This window comes from Danio rerio, chromosome 11 (genome assembly GCF_052040795.2).
Source record: "Danio rerio strain M-AB ecotype USA chromosome 11, GRCz13ab, whole genome shotgun sequence".
NCBI classification, from domain to species: Eukaryota; Metazoa; Chordata; class Actinopteri; order Cypriniformes; family Danionidae; genus Danio; species Danio rerio.
This window is the reverse complement of record NC_141031.1, coordinates 11,977,034-12,005,000: the sequence shown is the minus strand read 5'-3', so window position 1 is coordinate 12,005,000 and position 27,967 is coordinate 11,977,034. Positions and strand designations below refer to the sequence as shown.

Here is a 27,967-nt window from a genome sequence, read left to right as displayed (position 1 = left end):
ATTTAACAAAAACACAATAGCGTCCTTAACTGGGAATGCAGCAATTAATAAAATTAGGAACGATAATTGCTTTTATGTTAGTTGATTTATTGATTTTTAAAATTCTACACTTTTTGTAAAGTTAATAAATGCTTAAAACTGAAACAGATGATTGTAAAATATACAAATTAATTTTGAGATGATGAAAACTGTAATACAAAAATGCGTACTAATTTCAAAATCTGCTCATGGTTACGATTTAAAAAGTATTGTAAGGAAGAGAACAATAATATCCAATAGGAACTAGTACTGATAACTGATACTATGACTTATAATAAGTCATGAAAGTAATCCGTCACTGCTAGTTTAGCTAAAGATAATTAAAATTAAATAAACAAATGATAAGTATTTTTTAAATTCAGCTACAGCTGATAGAATATACAAGATACATTTATGTAGTTTAACTTGATATTAAAACAAAAATAAAAAATATATTACAAAGTCGGAGCAATAGCCTAGTGGTTAGCGTGTTGACATATGGCACTTTAGGGTGTCCCGAGTTTGAATTCGGCTCGATGACATTTCCCGTTCCTACTCCTTAAAAAGTCTCTTAAAGTTTTTATATATATATATATATATATATATATATATATATATATATATATATATATATATATATATATATATAATAGCTCTTAACCCTTTCAGGCTCAAATAAATTTTTAGAAACAGGAAAAATCTGATATTTGGGGGAAATTATCATATGGGGTAGTACAATAGAATCCTGACTTTTTTTTTAGAGAGACCTTCACATGCAAGGCGTTCTGGGATGTTGCAGATTTGCAACATTGGCTCAGTGTGGTAATTAGACGCTGACGACTGAATATGATATGAACAATAACTTTTTATATAAAACTTTTCAAACAATGTAACAAATTGCTTTTCAGTGGCAGAACAACAACAAAAACAATATGGGATCCAAATCCAATATCTCAAATCTCAAATCCTCATCGAGTAGTTCATGTATCCAAGTCACTTTGTCAAGTGGTACTCCAAGAAACTTTTTTTTTTTTGTGTATGTCATCTGGTGAGCAAATGGGGAAACTGTTTGTTGCTGATGGACAACCAAGTCCTGCAGTGGTACTTCTGAGTAAAAAAAAAACTCATAAAATATGTATCTGGGGTAATAAGGTAGTTAATTTTTAACTGTTGCAAATCAGCAACGCCTGCCTTGAGAGGGTTAATAACACTAAAACAAACTACAACCAAAATTGCATTATCAAAACCTTCTTTTTAACATTTTTGAATCGTTTAAGCATAAAATCGAAATTGAATCACAATTTGAAACGTTGCAATTAGCTAATTGTAAGAGGCTGCAATATGAAATATATATGTATTTTTTAGTTTCCCCTGCCCAGAGCATATGCATGACTGCCGTCTGTGTTTGACAAGTCTTACAAGCCAATTGAGTAAGCACACTTTCGTTCTGCCCAATCAGAATTGCGCGCCCGAACTATGCGGAACGCCCACAATAAAATAAAAACAAATGAACAGAAAAGTGTGGATGAGTGGTATGAGGGCGCCTTCCCCTTCAGAAGCATTACTAGACGCATTCCTATTAAAGAAAAACAGCATGTCGGTAATATGGGAATATTTTAGTTTGAGTCACAGACACCAAACAAAAACTGGTCATTTGTATAAGCTGTCACAGAATTGTTGGCAGCACGAAGAAATACAACAACCAGCACCTAAATTGATTACAAAATTAAATCGCAAATCAAATCGAAATCGCAATATCTGTAAAAAAAAATTGTAATTAGATATTTTACCCCAATCGCACAGCCCTAATAAAATCTGATTTCATCAGAGTAAGTTCTCCTGTTTTATTTTAATTGTCCAGTAAACTAATCTAATCGTTGTATTGCTTTGGTAACATGCTTTGGCTTCTTTTCAAATACAAAGCACAAATAGTAACCAGTTATATATAGAATTTTAAAAAGCTCAATAATCACCTTGGCTTCTTGTTTACAGAACTCTACAGTATCCTTTTTAGGTTATGTCCACAAAATCGTTTTTTGCTTGTCTCACATGACCCGACGGCTAAAGAATGTCAGATCAGAAATGCTGATGGTGCTCGTTACCAGAACAATACTGATACTGACAGTGCAGTCACTGTAATCTCTCAGTCACGGCCCTGCCCTCGGGACAGACAGGGAGTGTCGCTGATATGACTCAGGTTTGGGTGCTCTTTTGCTCTAAAACAACCTCTTTTATAGCTTTTATGATACTTGAAGTGTAGTGTCACAGTACAAAGATGACACTAACGTCTTTGTCTATTACAATTACAAAAAATTAAAATTACAAAATATACAAAAAATGCAGTTAATATACAAGCATGTTTTCAGATTTTTGAATTGAAATAAAATTGTGGGCATTTCAAATATAACAATTCTATCTTAAAATGAGCAAAATACTTTTTTATTAGTATTAATTATAGTGCATTTGCTTGTTTTGTATCTAAAGTAAATGGGTTTTATTGTATTTTTTACTGTAAAGTACCTTGAGCTGCATTTTCTGAAAAGCAACGAGAAGCCTAACTGAAATTTTTCTCTTTCCTATTTGTTTTGCATGTCCAAAATGACAGAGATATTAAAATAATGCTAATATCACCTTTAATAAAAGAAATGTTGTTACAAAAAATTCATTATTGAAAAGAAACTCTAACTATGTAGTTAATTTAGCAAAAAATAAAAAATAAAAAAGGATAATAATAAATAATTGTAAATGATAAAAAATAAAAGTTATAAAATTATTTATACAAGTTACTACTACCAATACGATAATAATAATAATAATCATAATATTTGTATAAGAATAACAATAATTATTATTATTATCATAAAATATTATTATTGTTATTACTATAAAATTATTATTATTATTATAAATATAATTATTGTTATTATTATTATTATTGTTTTTGTTGTTATTATTATTAGTTTTATTAAATTATTAAAAAGTTTTAAAATATTTTTATTAATATAAAATATTTTATTATTATTTTGTAATATTATTATTGTTATTATAATAATAATAATAATAATAATAATAATTATTATTATTATTATAAAATATTATTACCGTTATAGTTATAATTATTATTAGTAGTATAAAATATTATTATTGTTATTATTATTTAATAATTATAATAATAGTTATAATAATAATAATAATAATTATTATTATTATTATTATTATTAAGTCATCTAAAATAACATTTAATAGTCGTTAATATACATTTTTATGGTACTTTACTTTTTAAAACAGTTTAAAATGTAATATTCTGCATTACTATAAAGAAAACCCTCTTTAATGAGCACAACATTCATCATAATCTCACAGTACACTCAGACTGCGGCTAGTCTTTATTTTTACAGTGACCATAATGAGCCATTACCACATTTACATCTGAATTACTGCCAAAAAAGCAGCCATTTTGGTTTCAGAGTCTCCAGAGACTATACAGCTACTGCACCTCATTGCTTTGATTTGGAAGTATGAAATCCAAAGCCACCCACACACACAATAACACACACACACACACACACACACACACAAAATACAACACAATATCACAATATAACACACTAACACACACACACACACTTAATGACTTGGTGTGACCTGGCCGATACCAGCTGAGCCTCATACTGTTAAAAGCCTACTGTGTTTCAGATTTTCCCCAGACGCTCAACTTGTTTCCGCTGGAGAAAGCAAGTGGGTGAGCAGGTGGGCTCAGCTGACCCCCGGCTTTCTTTAACCACAAACAAAATCCACATATAGGCCTCTCAACATGCAGATCCTTCAACCAGCACATCCAATTACACACTTATAATAGGAATTCAAATCAACATGGCGAGTTATCATGTGGATATCTGACTGTAGCTGGAGAGAATAATGGATATAAAGTATCCATATAGAGATCATTAAGTATGTTATTAACAAATACTTGAAACAAAAAAATTTGCTAATGGTTTAAAGACGACAAATGTAACGTATACCCTGAGCAAAAAAATAAAAATAAAATATTTCTCTAAAATAATTCATAGCATTTTCCTACAACAGAAATGTACAGCACAACAAATAAACATAAAAATTAAACTTTGCTACGGCACTATAACATAAATTGATATAATAGAGCTGTACAATTCGGGCAAAGAATCAGATTTTTTTTTAGTTTTGCTTTAAATTAAGATTTTCTCTCGATTTTGAAGATGTAAAAAATGTATACAAGATATTATTGTTTTTATTGCTCAAACATATAATAAAACAACAATAATACTATTAGGCCTATATGCTAAATTTTATATAGACTTGGAACGGTGGACATGAACAGACTTTAAATATGTCCTGTTGTTAATGCACAGTAAAAGAAAACTATTCAAAATTCTAAACTTGAACAATTATGTTTGAGACATATGCTGGTCATTTGTCATTGACAACATTAAAGACCATTTTATTCACTGGTAAAATGAGACATTTGTCGATTCCTTCCTGCATTATATTCAACATTACATAAGCTAGAGTAGTTATACTGACCCAGTAAACATTTATTTTCATGTACAACACTCTGTGTTCGTTATGAAAGAAAAAGCATACCAAATGCGTGTCATAATTATAACTCTATATGCCATATGGTCATTTAAATGATCGGTTTCACTTTCACTGCCAGTGCGCTCATGTCATGGCTGCTAATACATGAAAACATACTCAAAAAAATCCCACTCCCTGCGCAGCTCCAAAACAATCGCTCTGTGCAACAAACTGAACATTATTTACAACTTTATTACCTGTTATTCACAGCATATGCTGGTTTTGTTCATTAAAGTAGATATCACTGGCGGGCATGTGCACATCCTTTTGGTTGTAAACAAACGATAAAGAGAATAAATCATTACATTGAAGCCGCCTTTCCACTGCACACAACATTCGAACACAACTATTGGAATAAGCCCCCTTGTGGCAGTTACAGAGAATGTTCAGAAGCGGATTCTTATGGTGGCCGAAATAAAAGAGTGCAAAAAGTGCCTTTATTTTCTATGCATTCACCATGGTTGAACAAACGAACAAATATTATAAACTGATAGCGCACCAAAAAACAAAATTTGGATGGAATGTGAAGACAACATGAAAAGATAACATTTTTTATTACTCATTTATGAACAGAAACGTTTTTTTTTAATATAGTCTTTTTTCTGATTAAAAAAAATAAATAAATAAAATTACTATTTTTCATCTCGCGCGCACGGACCTGCTTGGACAGCACTGGAATACAGCACATCCGGTTGGCTGGTCGCATACGGTCTAATTGCAAGAGTTCAAGTATTAAAAAGTATCCACAGCTCAAATCTGACCCCAATTTTCCACATACTGAGATGCATGTATATAAAATGTATATAAATGTATTTAAAACAATGTGAAGACTTATTAAATGGCCTTTACACTCCTCTCCTGACCTTGAAAAAATAATTGGCTGAACCGTAGAAAAGCGGAATTAATATCGTGTGTAGGGTCGAAATGTCGATTAATTGTGCAGCCCTATAACATAACATAACAACATAACATAACATAACGTAACGTAACATAACGTAACGTAACAAATATGTCTGCAAAATTGTTGCAAACAATTTGTGTTAAATTTAAACAAACAAATTAAATTTAGTAATGTTTCAAAAAAATTATTTGTTTCAATTCAGCCCAAATAAATTGTTTACAACCACTTAACAATCCAAGGAATCACCTTTGAATAATTTTTTTCAGTGTATATAAATAAATGTCTGAAAATGACATATCACGTTTTATTTCTGATGCACAAACATTTTTTATTCATTGTTAGCATTAGCAAACTAACATCTTATGTTTAAACCAGATTAGGGGATTCATGTTTTTCTTTTTTTGTTATTTGATCACAAGAGGACAACAACAAAAAAGTTACTGTTTCCCAGTTTCAAACAGGCACACTGTTGCAAGCTATTAAAGTTTGTTTGTTTTTTTTTTTAGCATTTTTTTGTTTTTGTATTAAGTTGACAAAGTGTTGTAAACCATGTAAAATGTTCTTCTAAACTGAGCTTTTTTCCTCAAGCTCTTGTTTAGAAAATAGAAAGAATTGTTTTCTTTTATGGTCTTTGAAGTGAAATAGCTGAACATTAACATAGAACATAAATACTTTTTCAATTTTCCATAGTTAAGTAAGTTGTTATAGTTTTTCCACGATACAATTAGAAGTAAAAAGCTGTGAAAAATATACCTCAACAAATATGGACTAACCCAACACTGGGATAATTTTATAATTAAAAGTTAATGACTAAGAGTTGGGTTTGTCTACATTTCTCCCAAAGTTCAGTTATGACAACCCAGCATTAATTTGAGTGTAGTCAAAAACACATTGGCTCAGATTGACCACCTCAACATCTACTGATCTAATCCTTAAACATTATGACATATATTATGACGCATGTGTAGTTGAAGCATGCTAGCCAGAGAGGTTTTAAACTCTTAAATTAAAATTGATTGTTTGAAGGTGAAAAATGTAAAGTTCGGTTATCACCCCTGACACAAAAAAAAAAAAACAACAACATTCATTGTAGTTTTCAGCTAGAAATAAAAGCACTTTGTATGCATTTAATTGATCATCTCCTTTCACATTCATATTACGTAAGCTTTCAGAATGAGCTTGGGTTGCTTGTTTCACAATATTAGACTGAGAGGTCAGAAAAAGCATGTAAACCCCTCCACAAAGACATTAATTTCCTTTGAAATAAATCAGAACAGACAAACAACCCGACTGACCAACATGCATCTTATTACTTTACAAGTTACAACTTAATAAAACAATGCTGAGCTCCAGACAACTTGGAGTAAGGAGTTTTCCGACTTAGAAAGAACATGTAGAATACTGCTAGAAGTTTTGACTTATGAACTCAAGGCAGATTGAAGAACCCTGACCTCAGCAAGACGAGTCATTTGACATCACTTCACAGATAGCAGCTAGTTTTTCTTTAGCAAGATTAGCATGGAGCTATCTTGTTGTGTTAAGCATAAACATTCAAGTATGTTTACAGCACACAATGAGTGGAAATCTTATTAATTAAGGCTATTTCTGAGAAGATGTTATCTTTATACCGCAATAAATAATTCAAATAAATCCTGTATTTAAAGGACTGCTAACATTTGCAGGGTGTCCGCGGGGTCTTAAGAAATCCTAAAATTTCTGAAATTACAAAAACAAAACTTTAGATCTTAGAAAGTCTTAAACTTACTGAAATATTGCGTTGCAGGTCTTAAATCATTTTAAACAGATCTTAATTTTCCTACGTCCTGATAAATTGGGGTAACATCCACTTGCACCAACAATCCTTTTAATAAAAGTGCATTTATTAACTGTATCTAGCAACATTTCTTCATTACAGTAACATTTGTTTGAATGTTCTCTATGTATTTTAGCTACCTGTCGAGGTTTTGCATAATTTTAGCATATTATAGTTTTTAAAACAAGTCATTATTTTTTTAAATAAACATTATATTGGGAAAAAAAAGCCCTGCGTGCATAAAACTCTAGATTTCGGTGTAATTTTTTGATGATGCGAGTGAAGATCAAACAACCTGGCCATTAGAAAAAAATCTTTTTGCCCTGTATAAGTCTGAAATTTCGTTCATAACAGTCTTAAAAAGATCTTCAAAATCTTACATTTGACTTGATAAATACCTGCAGAAGTCCTGATTTTCTATTTTCTTTGTTTAGGCCATAATTGGCAGAATATCATGAATGCAATATTCCAACATAATCTCGCGGCAATTCGGAACTTTTTGATTTAGTGGCTAATTCGTATGAATTCGTACGATCTAATTCGTACAATTTAGTACGACTTGCTCATCTCCCAATGACGGTTGGGTTTAGGGGTGGGGTTAGGTGCCACACCTATTTTTTTAAATCATAACATTTCGTATGACTGAATTAGCCACTAAACTGGCAAAACGTAAAATACGTTTCCTCGTGAGATCAGGCTGAACATTCACATCTCACCTGGTGAAAATAAAACTGTGATGTGCAACTGAAACATTTCACTGCTAACATTTCACCTCAGACTATATCTGAAACACAGAGTAAGCTTGCTAGCTTAGCACAAGGCTAACTGCTTGTGTATTTCTTAAAGACAAATATGTAGCACCATCAAATTTTCACATACAATATTCAGTTTGCACAAACTTAAATTATGAACTGAAAATACATGAAAAACGGAAATGTCAATTTTGCAAAAGCTTGCATGTAACACATAGCATTTTACACTCACATCACGTGTTTTATTTCAGGCGATTCAATAAATAAATATCTGCAAAACTGCATGGAAAATAGTTTTTGTGCATGTTCTTGCCAACTGACATATGCAAGTGAAATGATCGTTCTTTAAAGATACACGTTTATTTGTAGAAACTGACTCACTTGGACATGAAGCAGCAGGCGCTACAAGAGCCCTTGCATTGTACAACTGGCAAAATCTCAATCTATTCATTCAGAAATTGTGAATCAACAGTTCCTCCGTGAAATCATGTATTACAACCTCCCAGAAACACCTTAATTGTGGCCGCTCCCAATTATAAGGAGCTGCCTTTGCCATTAAAGTTTGGATAACATGACCGTATCTCCAAATAAACCCACATGAATTAAAATTGCAATCTTTTATCTAAAACGTTACAGAATCCATGTGGACTTGAACAGTCCGATCACTTTTTTCCTGAGGCCAATCAGCATATAATTGTATATTCTGCATACTGCACACATATACGGTTACTATTAAATTCTTTAACAGAAGAACACCCATTTTGAAAGGTAATTATGAGATAAGTGCCCGAATGTGATTAGTAAGCAGCAGTAGGTAAACTCCTCTGCAAACAGAAGATGTGTAACACCACACTTGGGGTTTAAGGCATGTTTGAACAGGCTGTATTATTTCAGCCTCAAGCCAAATTCATCAGCGCCATTATATGACATGCATGTCAAGAAAAGGCAATGACTATCCATTAATGAAAACAACATATGCACTTTACAAAGTAAAGAAATGGAAACAGCTACTTAACTAATCATTAACAAAGCACTGAAGCAATCAAAATCTTGAGATGTTATATCAAAAACAGACACTGCAGCGTGTTATGCTAGAATTCTGATTGGCTGTCAATGTTTTTATTGTATAAGCTAGAAACAACTTGACACTTTATTTTTCTTCCAACTTGAGAATATGCATTTTACTCCTTAAACCTCTCCAATAAACAAACTTGATGTGTTCTTTGAGATTATGTGTGGTTCATTTAGGTTTTATACTTGGTCTGAATTAAATTGACTGCATTCAGCATAGTCATAATTGCATAGCTCCAACTGTTATAAAAATGAAAAGTGCTATACCACTTATCATTATTGTGACTGTTAACAAATGTCCACCTCTCATATCTTCTATTTGTGCAAGTATGTAAACTAAACTGGTCATGTGACACTGACTACGTTTTCATGGACATCAGTAATCTAATTATTTGCCTTAATCTGAATAAGTCAATATTATGATTAATTTGTTTACATGAGTTGCTTTGAATATTGTTGGCTTGAATGTTCTTTTTATGATCCTGTTGTATATGTTATAGTGTATTGCGTCACAGCGCTATCCTCGCTTCCTCCGGTGTTTCATTCTTAATTTTTCAACTTTAACTGCAGTTTGGCACTTTTACTTTCATTCAGGAACATTTCATTTATGCCCTCCTATGAAAACGAGATATTGGATGAGAGTATAAACTGCTGGAAGAGTGTAGTTTTAATGCGATTTGATACGGCATGGGAAAGAAACATTCGCATTTCGCAATGCAAGTGTCTGTGGTCCTTCAATGACTCATTAGGTGCAGGGAATAGTGTCAAACAGACATGTATGTATAGAATATCCTGTCGAAAAATATGAGGTGAAAATCCTACACGACAATAATAGTTTAAATTAAGGTGTTTACATGTCTGTACTGCACTACAATAAAACGACTAAAATCAGCACACTCCAAATGTCTTAATTTGATTTCTGTTTAGTTCATTTATGACTTTAGTCGAATTAAGGTAATCAAAAATCTGAGTATTGTCTTAATCGTATTAAAACTGGAGTATTGGTGTCCGTGTAAATGTACTCACTGACACAATTTGATCAAAACAAAATGTAAAAGTTAAATTTGCTGGCCTAAAGCAGTCAATAACATATTTAGGGCTTTCATAAATAATATAAGTAATAAAAAAAAAGATACCTTTACATTGTTTTCTATTTGCTACGGACATACACCTAATGGAACAGTGTTTAGAAATTTGTAAAACGCTCTTCTTGTCTGTTATGTGACACCCTTAGCGTCTTTAAAATCTCTCTATTAGAGATTATGCAGGTGCGGATACATCTGTAGCAGTTTTGCTCATCCAGTGTGTTCATGTTGCTAATTTAGTGTTGTTGTGTTGGATGCTGTTGCCCTGTCTGACATCCGTAGATATAAGATAAGAATGTCAAAGAAGGCGAAGTCCCAGCACACACAATCACCACAGACCAATTTTAGTTCATGAGCCAAAACGAAATTTGACAATCTTTGGTGAGCTGTTTCAAACTGCTGAACCGAACTCTAAATGAACTTCGTTTTGGTCAGATTCTGTTCAAAAATACATCATATCAATTTGTTCTTCAATTTTATTTTAAGTATACCTTAAATGCTAGAGGTAAACCACACTTATGCCTAATTCAGACTGCGTGATTTTAGCCCCAATTTTGGGTCGCCGACAGGTTTTGAGAAATCGCCGACAAATGCCTGAAATCACAGGCAAATTGCTGCTCGTGCACGTGAGTGACAATCACACAGTATTAACGATCAAAGACTCGATCTGAGAGAATCGCGGATGAGTCGCCGATGCCTGTGAGATATTTGGCGTGCTAAATATCTGGAGCTGTCGGCGATTCAAATCATGCCGTGTGAATTGAGTTTTGACTGAAAATAACATCAGCGATCGCCTATAGCCAATGAGAGAGCAGCTTTCACTTGTGTGTGCGTGTGTGTATAACTGCTGCAGGCCAGCGGGAGGCTGGGGGAGAAGTTAAAAGCACTCATTTTCGGTTTATTTGGACCCACGAAATGGAGGAAAAACTAGTGGAGGTTTGACAGGACTCAGGACCAACCGTGTCTGTTTGACGTTTCATACAGAAAGAAATTAGTTTATTATCAACGTTGAGGAGAAATGGCTAATTCTTTAAACCCAGGTGAGCAAACATGTACATGTTCTACCCCATTAAAGGCTTCTTTCTCATTATGTAGTTAATAACAAAAGACATACTACGTGTTTTTGGCTGTGAGACGTAGTTTGGACGAAGTTGTCGGCGATTCTCCCTATAGTAAAGTCATGCAATGTGAATGTCCATGTCGCCGAACCATCTTGCAGTGTAAACAAAGCAGCGACGAAACGCCAGCCCAGATAGTCATGCAGTGTGAAAACATCAGTGACACGACTAGTTTGAAAATCATGCAGTCTGAACTCGGCATTAGTGATGTTTTGTAAACAAATTTTGGGAGTAGCAGGCAGAAGTTTCAGTATCGAATACGTCATTGACAATTATTCCATTATCAAATCAGTTCTTGTACAAACCCCTACATATATACCAAAGCTGTCCTACCTGCAGCATCTCACGACTTTAGTATCCCTCCACCACCCCGGCATCTCACCTCTTAAGCATTACATTCCCGGGGGTAGCGTTCTGGGGCCGGGCTAGATACTTTGCTCGAATCCCAACTCCTCTTTGCTTCCTGATAAGGGGAATAACTCGAGTTGGAGTGTCTCCCCGAGCTCAGAGCCCTCTCCCCGGACAGCACACCAAATATGCCTTATACTTAAACAACTGCAAGTGTGAACTCGTGAAATCGGTAAAAACCAAGCATGGGTTAAGCATTTAAAACAATTCTGTTTTAGAGTGGATAATCTACAAATCTGTGTTACCAACATAGTGCTGCATATAATCCTGACTATTCCACTATCATGCTTTAAAAGCCAAATGATAGGTATTTAGTCGCGGGTGTCATTCGCAATAAATGCTTAGATTAACACAAACCGGAAGAGACAAGGCATTAGCGAACACTGTCTGTCTGCTCGCTGCATCCTTGTGTCTCCTTTCAGTTCGATGTGATAGATTGAGAGATATGTGAGAGACTCTGATATTATAAGAGAGACTCTGAACAGTGGGAAAGTCCAGTTTCCAGTATCATGTAAATATTCAAACATCCAAGATAATATAATCCCTCTTCTGTTTTAGGCCAGTTGAGATGAAAGGGGTCATTCCTACTGAATAGAGCACTTGACTGAATGTGGGCAGCTGTTTGACTGCCTGTGGCTTGATGGACTATCAGTAACAATTCGTGTTATTGTAAGACGTTTCTCGTCATTAGCAAAGGCACTTAACTGTAAGTGGGGCGTTATCTGAGACACAGGCAGAGTTTACAACACTTCACCAGCATTCTGAAGAGTAAGTTTCGTCATAGTTTTTAAAATGAGTCACTGCAAATAGAATGAATCAAGTTCATTACAGCATCTGTGGTTCCAATGAATGTAATGATTTTAGCCCATTGTGCCATTACATCCTCAGAAAGGAAAGAAGGTGCCTTGATCGTAGGTAGATGCATGGGTTTCTAGTGCACAACTGAGCCAAAGTGACAGTTCTTAAATATTTTATGGATCTGAGATGTCCTGAGGGAAACCTTGCTGGAACTGGATAAACCTGAAAAGATTTGGAAGAATACTACACCATTCTTGAGCAAGTTTACCTCAGGACCTGGTTAATGTTTGATGAGAGACTAGACGGAATTAGGCTACTGCTTTATGGAGAGTTAAGAATAACTGGACTTAGAGCAGTAAGAATGAAGAACTGGAAATGCAGGGATGTACAATATACAGTTGAAGTCAGAATTATCAGCCCCTTTTTTATATTTATAAATATTTCTCAAATGACGTTTAACAGAGCAAGAAAAATTTTAGTTTGTCTGATAATATTTTTTTCTTCAAGAGAAAGTCTTTTTGTTTTATTTCATCTATAATAAAAGCAGTTTTTATTTTTTATTTTTAAACCATTTTAAGGTCAAAATTATTTGCCCCTTTGAGCTATATATATTTTTTCGACTGTCTACAGAACAAACCATCGTTATACAATAACTTGCCTAATTACCCTATCCTGCCTAGTTAACATAATTAACCGAGAGAAGCCTTTAAATGTCATTTTAAGCTGTAAAGAAATGTCTTGAAAAATATCAAGTCTAATATTATTTACTGTCATCATGGCAAAGATAAAATAAATCAGTTATTAGAAATTGGTTATTAAAACTATTTTGTTTAGAAATGGGTTGAAAAAATCTTCACTGTAATATGTAATGTTAGGGCTGGGCGATTAATCAAAATCGACATTCAGAACCAATAATTGATCTAATTTTTCTAGGTACATTTTTTTCAATTACTTTCCCTACAGCATGTGGAGTCATGTTAGCTGGCTTTGTTTTATACAATTGTGTTACTTTGCACTACATTGACGGTTGGAAGCTGCGCCAGAGATGCCTTGAGACAGCATATTTTCTTACATCAAAATTATTATTTAAATTAAAATATTTGTTTACAGAAGATGCAAGAAATACACTGTTTAAAATATTATTTACAGCCGTGTTTCTCAACCACGTTTCTGGAGGACCACCAACACTGCATGTTTTGGATGTCTTATTTGTCTGTAACGCCATTACAGGTCTATCAGTCTCTGTTAATAAGCTGATGATCTGAATCAGGTGTGTTTGGTTAAGGAGACATGGAAAATGTGCAGTGCTGGTGGGCCTCCAGGACGTGGTTGAGAAAAACTGATTTACAGGATATAGAAAAGTTATTTTATTTAGAAGAGATCCTGCTTATTTTCTACCATAAATATGAAAAATATTGAATTTTATTTTACAAATTTTAATTTTGAATTAAAACATACAATTTATTTTGTTTACAAAAGTGTGAGTTATTTTTACTATTTTATAAGAAAGTGAAGTTCGTTTTAGACACTGTGCGTTTTAATTTCAGTTGCTCAACGTTGATGTTCAATAAGTAATCATTGATAGTAGATAGTGTTTGATTCCAGCATTTTTTTTAAAATCAAGTAATGCACCCTTTATTCAAACATCTTTTACTTAATATGTGAGCTGATTTACTGTGCACAACTTGTCAGTGAACTATGAGGGCAAAAAGTAAATAAATAAATAAATAAATGTGTTCAACAGAAGACAGAAACTCAAACTATAGGGCAAACTATTCCTCTAGGGCATTTTAAAAAACAACTGACTATACAGTAAAACAGACTTTATATATTAGGTATTTATTATCAGCCATAATATGAAAATAATTTAAACAGTTTCAGAAGTAGCATAATCATAAATAAAATTCTAAATAATATTTTTTTAAAATTAGCTTTTAGCTTAATTTTAATACAAGTTCATTCCCAACAACATAACAGACTTTTCTTTTGTATTGTACTGTACAACCCAGACTCGGAGTGAGACAGATTATCGTAATTTATAGATAAAAACTTTAGGAATAATAAAGGAATATAGCAAAAATTCACCCAAAAATGAAAACTCTGTCATCATTTATTGACTTTTAATTAGTTCCTTAATACAGTCAAACGCAAAAGTAGACATTCTGAAGAATGTTTTATGCCACCAGGCCCGTAGTCAGGGGGGTTCGGGTATTTGGGAAGACCCAGCCCTCGCTGATAACGGTCCAGAAATTGTCTTATATATGAGCTCATTTGTCCTATTTTGACTGCTATGCCATCATAAATAGTAAAAAAAAATCTCATTTAAAAAGTATTTAAGACCAAGCCGATTACTCTGTTGCTTCGGTGTGACTTCAGCTAATCAGTTTTGGCCAATGCTAATTGCCAGCAAATATTTTCATGAGCCATATTTACAAGAGAGGCTAGAAAATTTTAGACAATCTAAGTTATCATTATTGCGTTTACAATTTTTATTATTCAATGGCCAAATTTTGACTGAGGGAAGTTTAATATGCAGGCAAGTTTGTTATTTGCCTAATAAATGACAATAGGCTACAGTTTTTAATTTAAACCTTTTTTTCCATGATGAATATCATGATATGATAAAAATAAATTAGTATTTTAAAAATATAAATCTTTAGGAAATATTTTTGGTACATCAAAAAGTGTGGTTATGATGACCATCTGACAAGCTAATTCAGCTAATCAAAAAGTGCTTAAAAAGACACTAAAATACAGCATTTAAATCTAAATTAAATCGAGTAATTAAAAAGAAATTGAGATGAATACCTGCAAAAAAAGTCCACTTTTTGAGAAAAAAAGAACTACCCCTTTCAGCAGGCTGGCTACGGGCCTGGACACCATATATTGACATGCTTTCCAGCATTATTTTAAATAAGTCTTTTTTTGTGTTTAACAGAAGAAACAAATAATTTTTTGAACAAATGAATGGTAAGTGAATGATGGCAATTAGTTTTGGCAGAACTACATCTATTTAGTTTATTTAATAAATTGTTGACTAAATGAAGGCAGATCTGAATGCTTGCATGATTTGAAAAATAAAACACATTCATTTTAGATTGATCATAAAAAAAAGATTAAGAACATGAGTTTTGAAAACACATATGAATGTTGATTTCATCATATTCTTGTTGTGACTTGCAAGCACTGTAAGTTCCAGCGAAAACAAACAAGTGGTTTTGGCCTTGAAAGTGCTGCTGAAAATGCTGATGCAGCTCATAGGGGTCAATCGAGAACAAATAAACTACTACAAAGAACTTTGGGATTGTGCTTCACGGCCAAGCAGAACTGAATAGAGGCCTCTTCAGAACGATTATTTATCACCCTGAGATTGTGTCTCTGGTGTGCGAAAATTCCCTGAACAGCCCCTTTCTCCACCTCTCCCTGGTTACTCTACACCTCCCTAGTTCTGGATTAAGGAGTGGAGATGTTCTGTCTTGATGATACATGCCCAGAACCTCCCACAATTTTTGACTCACGCTGAGCAAAAGCTGGAACAGTGGTCTTCTCTTGATGCACAAACGTACGACACATATCATTAATTTTATTATTTCACACCCAGATGCTGTAGTTACACGGATGAAATCACACTTAATTTACACGTTTGGAACTTTGAGGTTTACAACTTCCCTCTTCCAGCATAGAAATATTCAATTATTCATGTGATTCAATGTTAAACTGGCTTTTCTCACTCTGTCTGACAGGATATGGGGGTCTGAGGTTAGTTTTATATTGAGTGCAATTCGACTCCCTAGATTCCATTCAATATAAAAAAGGAGAAGGAGGAGGAGACAGAGAGCCTACTATGCTCCTTTGTGACTGCTCAGTGTTAATTCAGTAGGTCTGCGCTGGTGTCTCAGTGTTTACTGTCATCTGAGGAGGCCTTTGTTAATATTTTATGAGAGCTGAACTGACCACATGGAGTTCAGATAACAGCAAAAGATCCTAGAGAGAGGTAATTAACTGTAAATCATACTTAAAAAAACTTGTATTATATAATGCAAAATATGTATCTTACTCAAATATGTAGAAAAAATCCATGAAAGATTTACGTTAATTAAAATATTCAAACTATTTCACTGATGAGTAGGGCATTTTGTAGTGAAGACATCAAATGTTGCACTTGATGAGCTACTGTTGCTGCCTGTTGACATTTTTAATCGCAACACGAGTCAGAATCCACAACTCAGAAATTAAAATGGTAATTTAAATACAAAACTGTGCAGCTTTTGGTTTCAATTTTCAGTCACCGAGCAATAAAAAATAATGTTAGATACTGAAGTAAATCCACACCTCTTGGAAGGATGTAAACAAACATGCTGACACTTGTCATGATCTTATTGCCATGCACTGAGGGAGAAAATTCCAGCTTATTTGAGCAAGAACATGTTGGTCTGTCAGTTTCCCTTATATGTGGAAAAATTTATGGTACAACTAATGTTTGTTCTTATTGCTAGGAAAGCAGAAAGACTTACATCTCTTCTCTTATTGCACTTTGTACAGTACTAGAAGTACAGGGCCTTGACGTCGCTGATGCAGATTGAACTGAACACCTGAAATAATGCCTCATTCCCACTAGCAACGATTTTGTAGCTGCCTGTCGCTCTGGGATAAAATCTGCTGCAAATGCAGGTTTGTGTCAGTCAACAGCACTAAGAATACAACCGGCCTACGAGCGAGATGAGAGAGGATCATGTGAGGTCTACTGGTGCTCCTATTGGCTGTCGCTCAAGAAAGTCATTCATTTGTATTTACAATCAAAACTTCCAGTTTTTTCTTTAAAACTGAAAGAATGGTTGAAATCTTTACAGCAATGTGAACATTAAGCGTTATTCTTTCAGGTTGGTCCCATTTACATTTCTCTTTATCCATATGGACTTGCATCTTATGTTTATGGCTCTGTAAATATTGTACATGTTTGCTGTATTGTGTTTTGTTCTTGCCGGTTTTCTTTATTATTATTATTATTTTTAATTTTATTTTTAATTTAATTTTATTATTATTTTTTTATGTAAAGCCTAACCAGGGACAAGGGCTGCAAATTAGCTTTATGCTATATGCCCTATGTACACAACATCGGTTATCTTTGTATAACAATGTCAAGTGTATTGTCCCTGTAAAATAAACACGCAAATTAAAAAAAAAAAATGAAGTTGAAGGATTTTTTTCCGCGTTGCTTGATATGCCCACCTAGTCGCTAACGATCACTGTCGCTCGAGTAGACAGAGTCGCTCTCTCTTCGTTGGAATTAACGGTCGCCTGTCGATTTGCCGCTATGAGTCGCTTGTAGTGTAAATGAGGCTTAAAATAATAGTGATAGGTCATAAACAGCTTGGAATCAAATCCTTTACTATACAAGAAAAGCTGATTCTACCGTCATTGGCCCCATTCCAACCCAAGCTCATTCTGAAAAGGTATTCCCGCGGACGTTTCTGGAGACAGCAGAATACGTCCCGGGAGGTACGTACGGCTGCATTTATTTTTTTCAAGCGAACGCTACAGGGCGGTGTGACGCTGTTCCCTTTCGCGCTTGCCGGCCGGCCGACCGCTTGCCTCCTTGTGGAGGGCTTTCTCGCTGCAACCCGTTTGTCCACTCAGCTCATCGTGTAAGTCGGCAGGGTTGAGATCCAGAGAGGAGTTGACCACGGCGATCGGTTTCGAATCCGGGGAAGAGCGGTTCCAGAAATCAGGTAAGACAAAAACAGAATATCAAAAATTAAGTGAACGAGTTTCATAACAGGGTGAGAACGTGGTGAAATCCGAAAACGCGGTTAAAAAAAAAAAAAATCAGGGCTTTTCTTTTTTTGGACGGCTTTTGTAAATTGTTGCTCGGGTTTAGGGAAGCGAGCGGGCGGGCGGGTCAATCGGTAAAATTGGTTGGGTTTAGGGAAGGAAGAGGGCGGGTCAGCCGATTGGCTGGTCACGCAGTCAATCATCCGGTCAGTCGGACAGTGGCCTCTGGTGGGTTCACGCGAGAACAGCGCGGGCGCGAACTGCACTCGCGAGAGGCGTTTGAGATGCGAAAAAGCGCACACAGCGGCCTCTCGCGGATTCGCAAAAACAAAAACTGCAGCCGTACGTACCTGCCGGGACGTATTCCGCGGTCTCCAGAAACGTCCGCGGGACTACGTTTTCAGAATGAGCCTGGGTTGCCCCATTCACACTGTGAAACCAGTAAATATCCATAAAATTACTGAAAATACTTTACTAGTAAATATAAAAAAAGCACTGTTCACACAGGCAAGAATGTTCTGTATTTTTTCCAAAAACGCACAATTCAGACACCAATTCCATATTGGAAGATTGACTGAATTAACCAAAAATGATCTCTGAACTGCTGCGTTTGCATTTGTAAACACGAAGGGGTACATCCTTGTCGTTGTTTCATTTGTATTTTAAACTTTAAGCTTTTGTAACAAAGACAACACATAAATCCTATAATGGTCAAATATAGCTAGCATCCAAAGTGGTTTATCATGAGCATTTTTCCACTATAAACATACACGCATTTTCTGATTAGGAAGCAACAGCTAAATGTCTCTGGACAAAGAATTCAATGGCTTTTATTTTCATAAACAGCACTGAGCAAAAGTGTCATCTGTATCAGAATGAGCAGGCATCTCACATCAGCACGTTCTGAACTTGTATGATCATATCGGCAATATTCCTTCCCCCTGCATTCACACACAGCAGACTTCTGACCATTAACTGGTTAAACACTCAACAACTTCTTTTTTTAAAGGGCTTGTTCATGTATGGCCTCTATATAGCAATTTACCAGTATTTTTTTTAAAGTCTTTATACAAGAAAGGGATACCATACAAGAAAGCACCACCTGTCTATCTGTTTATACAGCAGCAGCATATCTTACATGCTCACACCAAATACACTTACAGATCTAAAAAGTCACAGGTTTCTCAGAAGTCTAAGATGCAGTTTAGCTATAAATTGGGTGAGTTCTTACTAATGGCTCTTTCCAATGAGTAATATAATACAGTAGGGGTTGGTTTGGGTATGGGTTATCAGGCTTGCTTTTCCACTACCAAAAGGGCACTAATGGTATTCTCCTTGGAAAGGGTACCTAAAACCTAAAAAGTGCTATGTAACGGTTCGCTTTTTGGTACCTTTTGACAGCAGAAATGTCGATAAAAAAGTGTTCCAAACCATATCATACTGTACCACTCAGTGGAAAGGGGCCATAACTTTAATAATTTTTTGGTTCATTAGCCAAAAAAAATCTGAAAATGATTCCAACTGTGATATCATGACCGATTAGCATTATAATGGCCTGTTTCCACTAAGTGGAACAGTACGGTACGCTTCGGTTTGGTACGCTTTTGTGGCCGTTTCCACTATCAAAAGGCATACCGAACCATACCACTTTTTCTGCACCCTTTCGAGAGGGTACCAAACACGAGAAAGGGTCCCAAAAGGGGGAGCTAGATGCGCAGCTGAACGCTATTGGTTTACAGAGATATGTCATTCGCTTACGCAACAAGCCAGAATGAAAACAAAAAACCCGCCATGTTTAAAATACACACACAGCCCAGAGATTACAGCGGAATTATATATACATATAATAACAAGGCACGGTCGATCCAGGCTCAAACAAACCTTGTCGTCGTCTTGATGAACAGCCACAACGCCAAAAAGAAGAGTTGATTTACTCTGTGCCCCTTAGTTTTTTTTACAAGCCAGTCTAAAGCGCGAGTGTTTTCGCTTTCTTGCTTGCGCTCGCCGCGCGTCTATATCTGAAATAACGAACTTCTTGAGCTGATGATAATAAAGTGTGCTTGATTATTGACATGCTTTTGAAACCCGATCCTGTCAGACACTGACAAACGCGAGAGTGAAGCACGAAAAAATGGAGAAGCCGGAAAAAAGGAGCAAATTATTTCTTCAGCAAACGTGAACCAACTGCCTTTTTTACTTTTTATCATCATCTTTTGGACTAATATGAACTGGAAATGACCAAATTACTTTCTAACAGGTCTACATGTGCTGCTGAAGATTACAGACACAGACGAGAGGTTTTCACTGACTGTAGGCTATATTTTGTGTTGTTTTGAACCAAAATAAGGACGATGCTGTGTGTAGTTTTTATGTAGTTGGTAACATATCGGAGACTGTAAAGGGCTGTATGTGTTCATATATGTTCATTTATTTATTTATTTATTTCATATAATTACAGTCGTAACAGTAGGCTATTTCGCTCTGTCATTGATCTGCAGTTATAATAATCAAATCCTGTTCATAGAAAGGTTAGTAATAAACATTTATAAACAAGTATTTATGTGTGTAAAGCATCTGATTTGTGAGAAGTGTTTTTTATATAATATGCGAGCGACCCGTACAGCTTTGTTGTAGACATTTGCTCGAGCGAGAATGACGTGACTGAAACTTTCTGTCATACACCACGCCTACCAAAAGGGTACCCTTGGTAGAGGAAACGCAAGCCTGACCCATACCGACCCAAACCGTACCGTACTGTAACAGTCAGTTGAAAGGAGCCATAATTGTATTGACTTTTAATACGGACTATTCTATTATCATAAATTTCAAATGTATATTATATTAACCTCATAGTTATGACCCCATGATGTAAAATGGACTTTACATCTAGTTTCAGGTTAATAAATCAATTAACGTCTAAAAGACTTAAATAGCAAATGGCTTGGCTCTGTGCAGAGCCATCAGACCATCTTATCCATCTGAGCCAGCTGGTCATTCACCACAGATTTCATATAGCTTCGGATCTTCATTAAAGATACATGACACATTAGGGACTACAGATATGGCGTGAGTGTGTGAAGGAACGGCCTGTGACGCATATGCTGAGATCACAGCCATCAAATGCAACAGACATAAATTATGGAGAAAGGTAAAGAGACAGAAATGGAAAAAGATAAAGATGCTAACTGATCTAACAAATCTGTCAAATTAAAGCAAACGGACATCCAGGGAATGGTGCTTATGGGTAATCTTCTCTGTGCCCTCTGAAAGTGTATTTATGAAGAGGGGATCACGCTGCCCCTTGCTGTCCTAATGTAGGACAATATCAGGGATTTGTGCCTGTAGGGGGATTAACGGCTATGTGTGAGCCCAAATGCTGTAAATCTCATCCTAAAACCAGCGCCAGTCAGTCAGTAAAGCAACCAGCTGGCTCCTGACTCCACTACTAATGTGCACAACTCAGGAACTCCCACAAAGAGCAAATGCCACATCCTGTCTGTGTTACTATCAACCACAACTGACCCATAAAAATATATAAATAGATCATCATATGCTCCTTCATCTGTCCAGATTTACTTCACATTTTGTAAGTGAGATTAAATAGATGTTTCCTTGCATCCCAATCATCCTCTTTCTCTGTGCCAGTTGGGCATGTTTAGGTTCTCCAAAATCCAACTGGAATTCAATTGGCCCAAAACTGAACACTGTAATGCTGGTTAAATCCATGTCATTTAATTTAGTTGAATTTAGCTGCTTCCTTAAGAGATAAGTCACTGAAGGGGGACATGACTTTCTGCTTCCCTGCTAACCAGACAAACAGGAAAGGGTGTATCTCGGAGAACGTTATTTCCTTAATAAGAACATAATTTCTTTGACACTAAACTCTCAAACTACTCAAGTAGAAACCACAAGAAAAAAAGAAACGATTGTATCTCTTCAGAATGAAAGCATTAAGGATACGTTAGCTTTTAGGCTGGTCTTAATGTTGGGAAGTAAATAAAACATGGTACAGCCCCACCCTGACACATGCACTAACATAACACCCAGAGATTGAGGTAAAGTTGGTTTTATATTTGCACATTCTGTCTTTGTGCTTCATGATATCGTTTAAGAAAAGTATTATTTGCAACTTTTTAGATAGTGAATCATATTAAAAGCCAACGAATGTCAAAGTGCAACACTGTTTACAGTAAATTAAATAGTTCTAACATTGTTTTGAAGTCATACTTAAATGTGATTTCAGACCGAATATTTAAAGTAGCGTGGTAAAACAATATAGGGACCGTTAAAATAAACAAATGTGCGGATATAAAAACACCTTTCCTCAATCAGCCAAAGGAGCTACATATTTTTTTTTTATTATAAATGTAAACTTAGTTTATACTTTTCTGAACATCTCACCAGGGTCTATACCACAGTTTGTTTAAATTTATAAGTCACAGAAGGTCTCACAAGGGGTTGCAGGTGAGGCAGAACCAATGGTTATCAACAGTTCACCTACACATACAGTTGAAGTCAGAATTATTATAATTTCCAAATGATGTTTACTAGAGCAAGGCAATTTTCACAGTTTGTCTGAAAATATATATTTTTTTCTTCTAGAGAAAGTCTTATTTGTTTTATTTCGGCTAGAATAAAAGCAGTTTTAAAATTTTTAAAAGCCATTCTGAGGTTAAAATGAGCCCCTCTGAGCTCTATTTTTTTAATAGTCTACAGAACAAACAATTGTTTTACAATAACTTGCCTAATTACTCTAACCTGCCTAGTTAACATAATTACCATTAATTAAAACTATTGTTTAGAAATGTGTTGAAATCATCTCTCAGAAAAAGGAGAAAACATAAACAGGGGGGCTCATAATTCAGGAGGGCTGACTTTAACTGTAAATATATGTGTTTGCTTTCTATACTCCAGTTTAACATTACACAATAATAACAATTAATAATAGCAATTACATACAAAATCTTATTAGAAAGTAGTCATTATTTATGGATTAAATGGAAAGTTCTCTTAAAAACTGTCATATTATATGCTTTGAAAGGATGAAAAAAATGTATAAACGTCGAACACATACGTAACAATCAAATAGCTAAGTTTTGAGATTAAGGCTCCAAACGTCCTTACTGAGGAAACAAAAACATATATTCACTGCTTTAAGAACAGCAAAAAAAAGTCATTGTTTATCATGTTATCAGATTTTTGATCTAAATTTTTTTTTTTTTTTTTAAATCTGTTTTGGATTTTAATTGATGCAGCAAAAGATTAATTGTGTTGTGAAACAGAGCTAGAAGTTAGTTTTAAAGTTGACGTTTCAGAATGACTTAAACTTTAAACGGTTTTCAATGTTTTTTTTCTCTCAAGCAAAGTAAAAATAACAGAGATTGTCATCTCCCATTGTATTCCACGGAGGAAAGAACGTCCTACAAGTTTCGATGAGGAGGGTGAGTAAATAATGACAGCGTTTTTACCTCAGAAAGAAGCCAATTTCTTATGAAGCCTACCTAAACTTTAAATGTGTATTAGTTTATAAAACAAGTTGGTCTGTCATCGAGATATTATTAATCATGTTAAAATGTCAACTGTTGACATTTGAAAGTGTGGGGGGTTATGTTTCTTTGTTGGGTATACACTACCCTAACATACAGCGAAATGTTTATACACTGTGCTGTGTACGAAAACAACAAGTACTAGCTTTACAGTGGTTTTAAAACTGAATAAACGCTTTTAAGTTTTGATCAGCTGTAACCCGACACACGGAAGTTGGTCGAATGTCGTACAGGTAGGTAAACCAACACCAACAACCCAGATCTCCACAATACACCACTTTCCCAAGAGATCTCCGGTGTTACGGTTTAACTGGTGACCGTGTTAACTGGTGTCCCTTTCCAGATGTAAGCTATTCACGTTTGCAGATTGGCAGATTCGTCACTTTTTCACAGCAACAAAACATGTCCATACCAAATAAAGATTCTTATTACTTGGTGTCAGTGTCATTGTGTGCATTATTGATTTTAATATCTGTGTAGCAGAACAGTATATAACCAAAGTAAATAAAAAAAAATAATTAGAATTGACATGTCTTTAACAGGATTCGAACCCGTGTAGTGAAAAGGTTTAGCACACGTATCAGTCAACTTATCTAACTGAGCTACTCATAACTCCAAACGAAGCGGTCTGTTTTAATATCTTTGTCAATTAAAACATGCCTTGCTGTGGTTGTGGACCCGTGTTAACATGTTTCCATCGATGTTAACATGTTTACATGTTGTTTAGTTACATGTACTCGCGTTAACGTGTTTCTACAAACTCTCCCGCTGATAGAATAGCTCTCTGTGACTAAACGATGCTTCATCAGTTGCTCAAACCATGTTTTTCCTTAGTTCTAGACTCATGTCTACCTGTGCCTTTGGAGTCGTGTTAACTCGTGACCCATGCTCATACATGTAACGTAAATAAAGATTTTATCCAAAAAATGAATACAATGACGATATTATTATGCAACGTATTATGTCTAATATATATAATATTTATTTCATATATAATATTATACAACAGAATATTAATTGAAAATCGCAACATTTCAATGTATGATCTTGGTCACATCTGTATCAAGGTACTTATGAACATGATTTGGCTACATACGATAAAATTACTAAAAGCTGCTAAGCCTTACGTTTCAACAGTGCTTGATAGCTCAATTAGATAGCACGTATGTTCCAATCATGAGTCTCTTTTGTTAGTAGGTTCGAATCCACATACGAGTTTTGTTTATGTAGCCTGATTTTTTAAATTCTCTTTAAAATAAAATGTGGGGGGACTGCGATTTATAACGTATGCTTATTTAGCGGAACATCGTAGTCATTTAGAGCTGTTCTGAGAAAATATCAGCTCGTGTAACTTTGTAGACACAGACTAACACGAGTCAATGGGACTATTATATTCTGATTGCATAATATTCTAATATTCTGTTGCATAATATTATATATGAAATATATATTATATATATTAGACATAATACGTTGCATAATAATATCGTCATTGTATTCATTTTTTGGATAAAATCTTTATTTACGTTACATGTATGAGCATGGGTCACGAGTTAACACGACTCCAAAGGCACAGGTAGACATGAGTCTAGAACTAAGGAAAAACATGGTTTGAGCAACTGATGAAGCATCGTTTAGTCACAGAGAGCTATTCTATCAGCGGGAGAGTTTGTAGAAACACGTTAACGCGAGTACATGTAACTAAACAACATGTAAACATGTTAACATCGATGGAAACATGTTAACACGGGTCCACAACCACAGCAAGGCATGTTTTAATTGACAAAGATACTAAAACAGACCGCTTCGTTTGGAGTTATGAGTAGCTCAGTTAGATAAGTTGACTGATACGTGTGCTAAACCTTGTCACTACACGGGTTCGAATCCTGTTAAAGACATGTCAATTCTAATTATTTTTTTTTATTTACTTTGGTTATATACTGTTCTGCTACACAGATATTAAAATCAATAATGCACACAATGACACTGACACCAAGTAATAAGAATCTTTATTTGGTATGGACATGTTTTGTTGCTGTGAAAAAGTGACGAATCTGCCAATCTGCAAACGTGAATAGCTTACATCTGGAAAGGGACACCAGTTAACACGGTCACCAGTTAAACCGTAACACCGTGCGAATTAATGGCTGCCCTTTTAATCAATGTTATAAACTAGCTTAACATTATAAAGCTTAACTGAACATCGTCCACACGCGAACATAAAAGAAAGCAAGCGTAGTCATTAATAAATAACTCTATACATATATACAGTTAGATTTTAGTTTACCTTTAAACACTCGTCTCCAAACACTGCTGCTGACAGCGATCCAAGACTCTTTTAGTTTTCCCCACAGCAGAGTTCCAGGGAGTGCGACACTTTCTCCTGCATTCAGATGAGGCTGAACAATGTGTGTTAGAAGGAGAGGGCAAAGTCTCCAAAGCTCCGCCCCCCGATACTATACGAGTCCCGCACCACACCCAAAACCCACACCTCCCCACTCTCTCACCCACACTCCCGGATAAACACTCGGGATTACGCTGAAAATCTCATCGGTCACTTTGGTTGTGCGTAATTTAAAAAGTAGGCTAAAAACCCTCGTATTTAGGCATGGCATAAATTAGCACAAAAGCTTTTTTTTTTTTCATTTTCTTTGATCTGTTTGCATACAATAAGTCAAAACAACACAAGCAATAAATGTATACAGTAAAAATATAATCACATAATATATATTATAACTGTAATAAATTATTGTAGTCATATAAAATATAGCATTTATAGAACAGGGGTTGAAACAGTTGCTTATTTTCTGATTCTTTCTTTCTTTCTTTCTTTCTTTCTTTCTTTCTTTCTTTCTTTATTTCTTTCTTTCTTTCTTTCTATCTTGTCTAATCAGTAATGACTGATAAAGATTTCACTGTCGTTTTTTATGTAAAGATTTATGCTTGTCCCACTCAAAAAAAAAAAAAAAAAAAAGTTGAGTTATTTATTTAACCCAATGGTTGAGTTAAACATATTTGGTGCTTTGTTGGGTTATTTTTAACCTTTATCATGTTATTTATTAATAACTCAACTAGTTGAGTTAAATATTTGGTGCTTTGTTGGGTTATTAACCTTTATTTGGTTATTTATTTTATAACTCAACCTGTTGGGTTAAAAATTTGAATTCCAACAGTCAATTGATTTAACTGACACGAAACAGCTGTATTAATGCGTGCGTAATGTTGTTTTTGCATTATAAAGTTTATTTACGCTGTAACGCAATAATATTGTTGTTATTTATAAATCACCTCTTTGTGTCGTGGTTTTTATATCCATTTCACCATTCAAGACTAGAAAAGATCTTTTAAAAGCGTTTGGAAGTGGTTAAAATATATTGTGGACACTGAGTGGAGCATGCTGCAGCTGCTGGACAGCCTCTATACAGCACACAGAACTCCATATTCTGCTCCATCAACACGTTTGTTTATTTACCCAGCCATAACTATTAAATCAATAGTAATTGTAGCAATAATACCAAAATGGCAAAAATAACATTTCATCAAAATAACCCAATGCATTGGGTTAAATTATATAACCCAATGTATTAAGTTAAAATAACCCATAGTTGGAAAGGTGCTATAATAACCTATATAGTTGGGTTATTTGTTAGGGTATTTTTAACACAACAATTTTAACAGGGTAGAATTGCCATAAATAAGTGGTTTTTGTAAGCAGTGAGATCTTCTACCTGTAGGGCATATTCCTACATCAGCAGACACACCTTTGCATTACGCCATACAAGGCTGTGCGTCATGACTCATGCAGTTCTCAGACAATCATGATGATCTTCTTATCAACTCTTAAACTGTAAACTTATCCAATCTATTTGGAAAGGGGTTTTATTCTAAAGATGCACTTGTCAGGGATCAAATACCTTCATAGGCTACTACACACAGTCTAAGTGAAATCGGTTACATTTTGTGTATATGTTCCATTAGTATATAAATCAATTTAAAAAATAAAATTGGTTTACCCAACACCAAGCTGAAAGTGTCAGAATCCTATTGTATTTATTCTAGTGCGGGTAAAGA

The 27,967-nt window shown here is 34.8% G+C and overlaps 2 protein-coding genes across 3 annotated transcripts in view; both read right to left on the bottom strand.

Moving 5' to 3' along the window:
- The window catches only part of jupa (junction plakoglobin a), a 62,868-nt gene extending 36,599 nt beyond the window's left edge, over positions 1 to 26,269 (bottom strand). The window contains 1 exon segment of one of the 2 annotated variants that reach the window (NM_131177.1): positions 26,184 to 26,269. The gene's annotated coding sequence lies outside the window, so the exon portion shown is untranslated. 2 annotated transcript variants of the gene reach the window in all.
- pla2r1 (phospholipase A2 receptor 1) overlaps positions 1 to 27,967 on the bottom strand; it is an 868,273-nt gene that overhangs the window by 225,817 nt on the left and 614,489 nt on the right. The window lies entirely within an intron of this gene.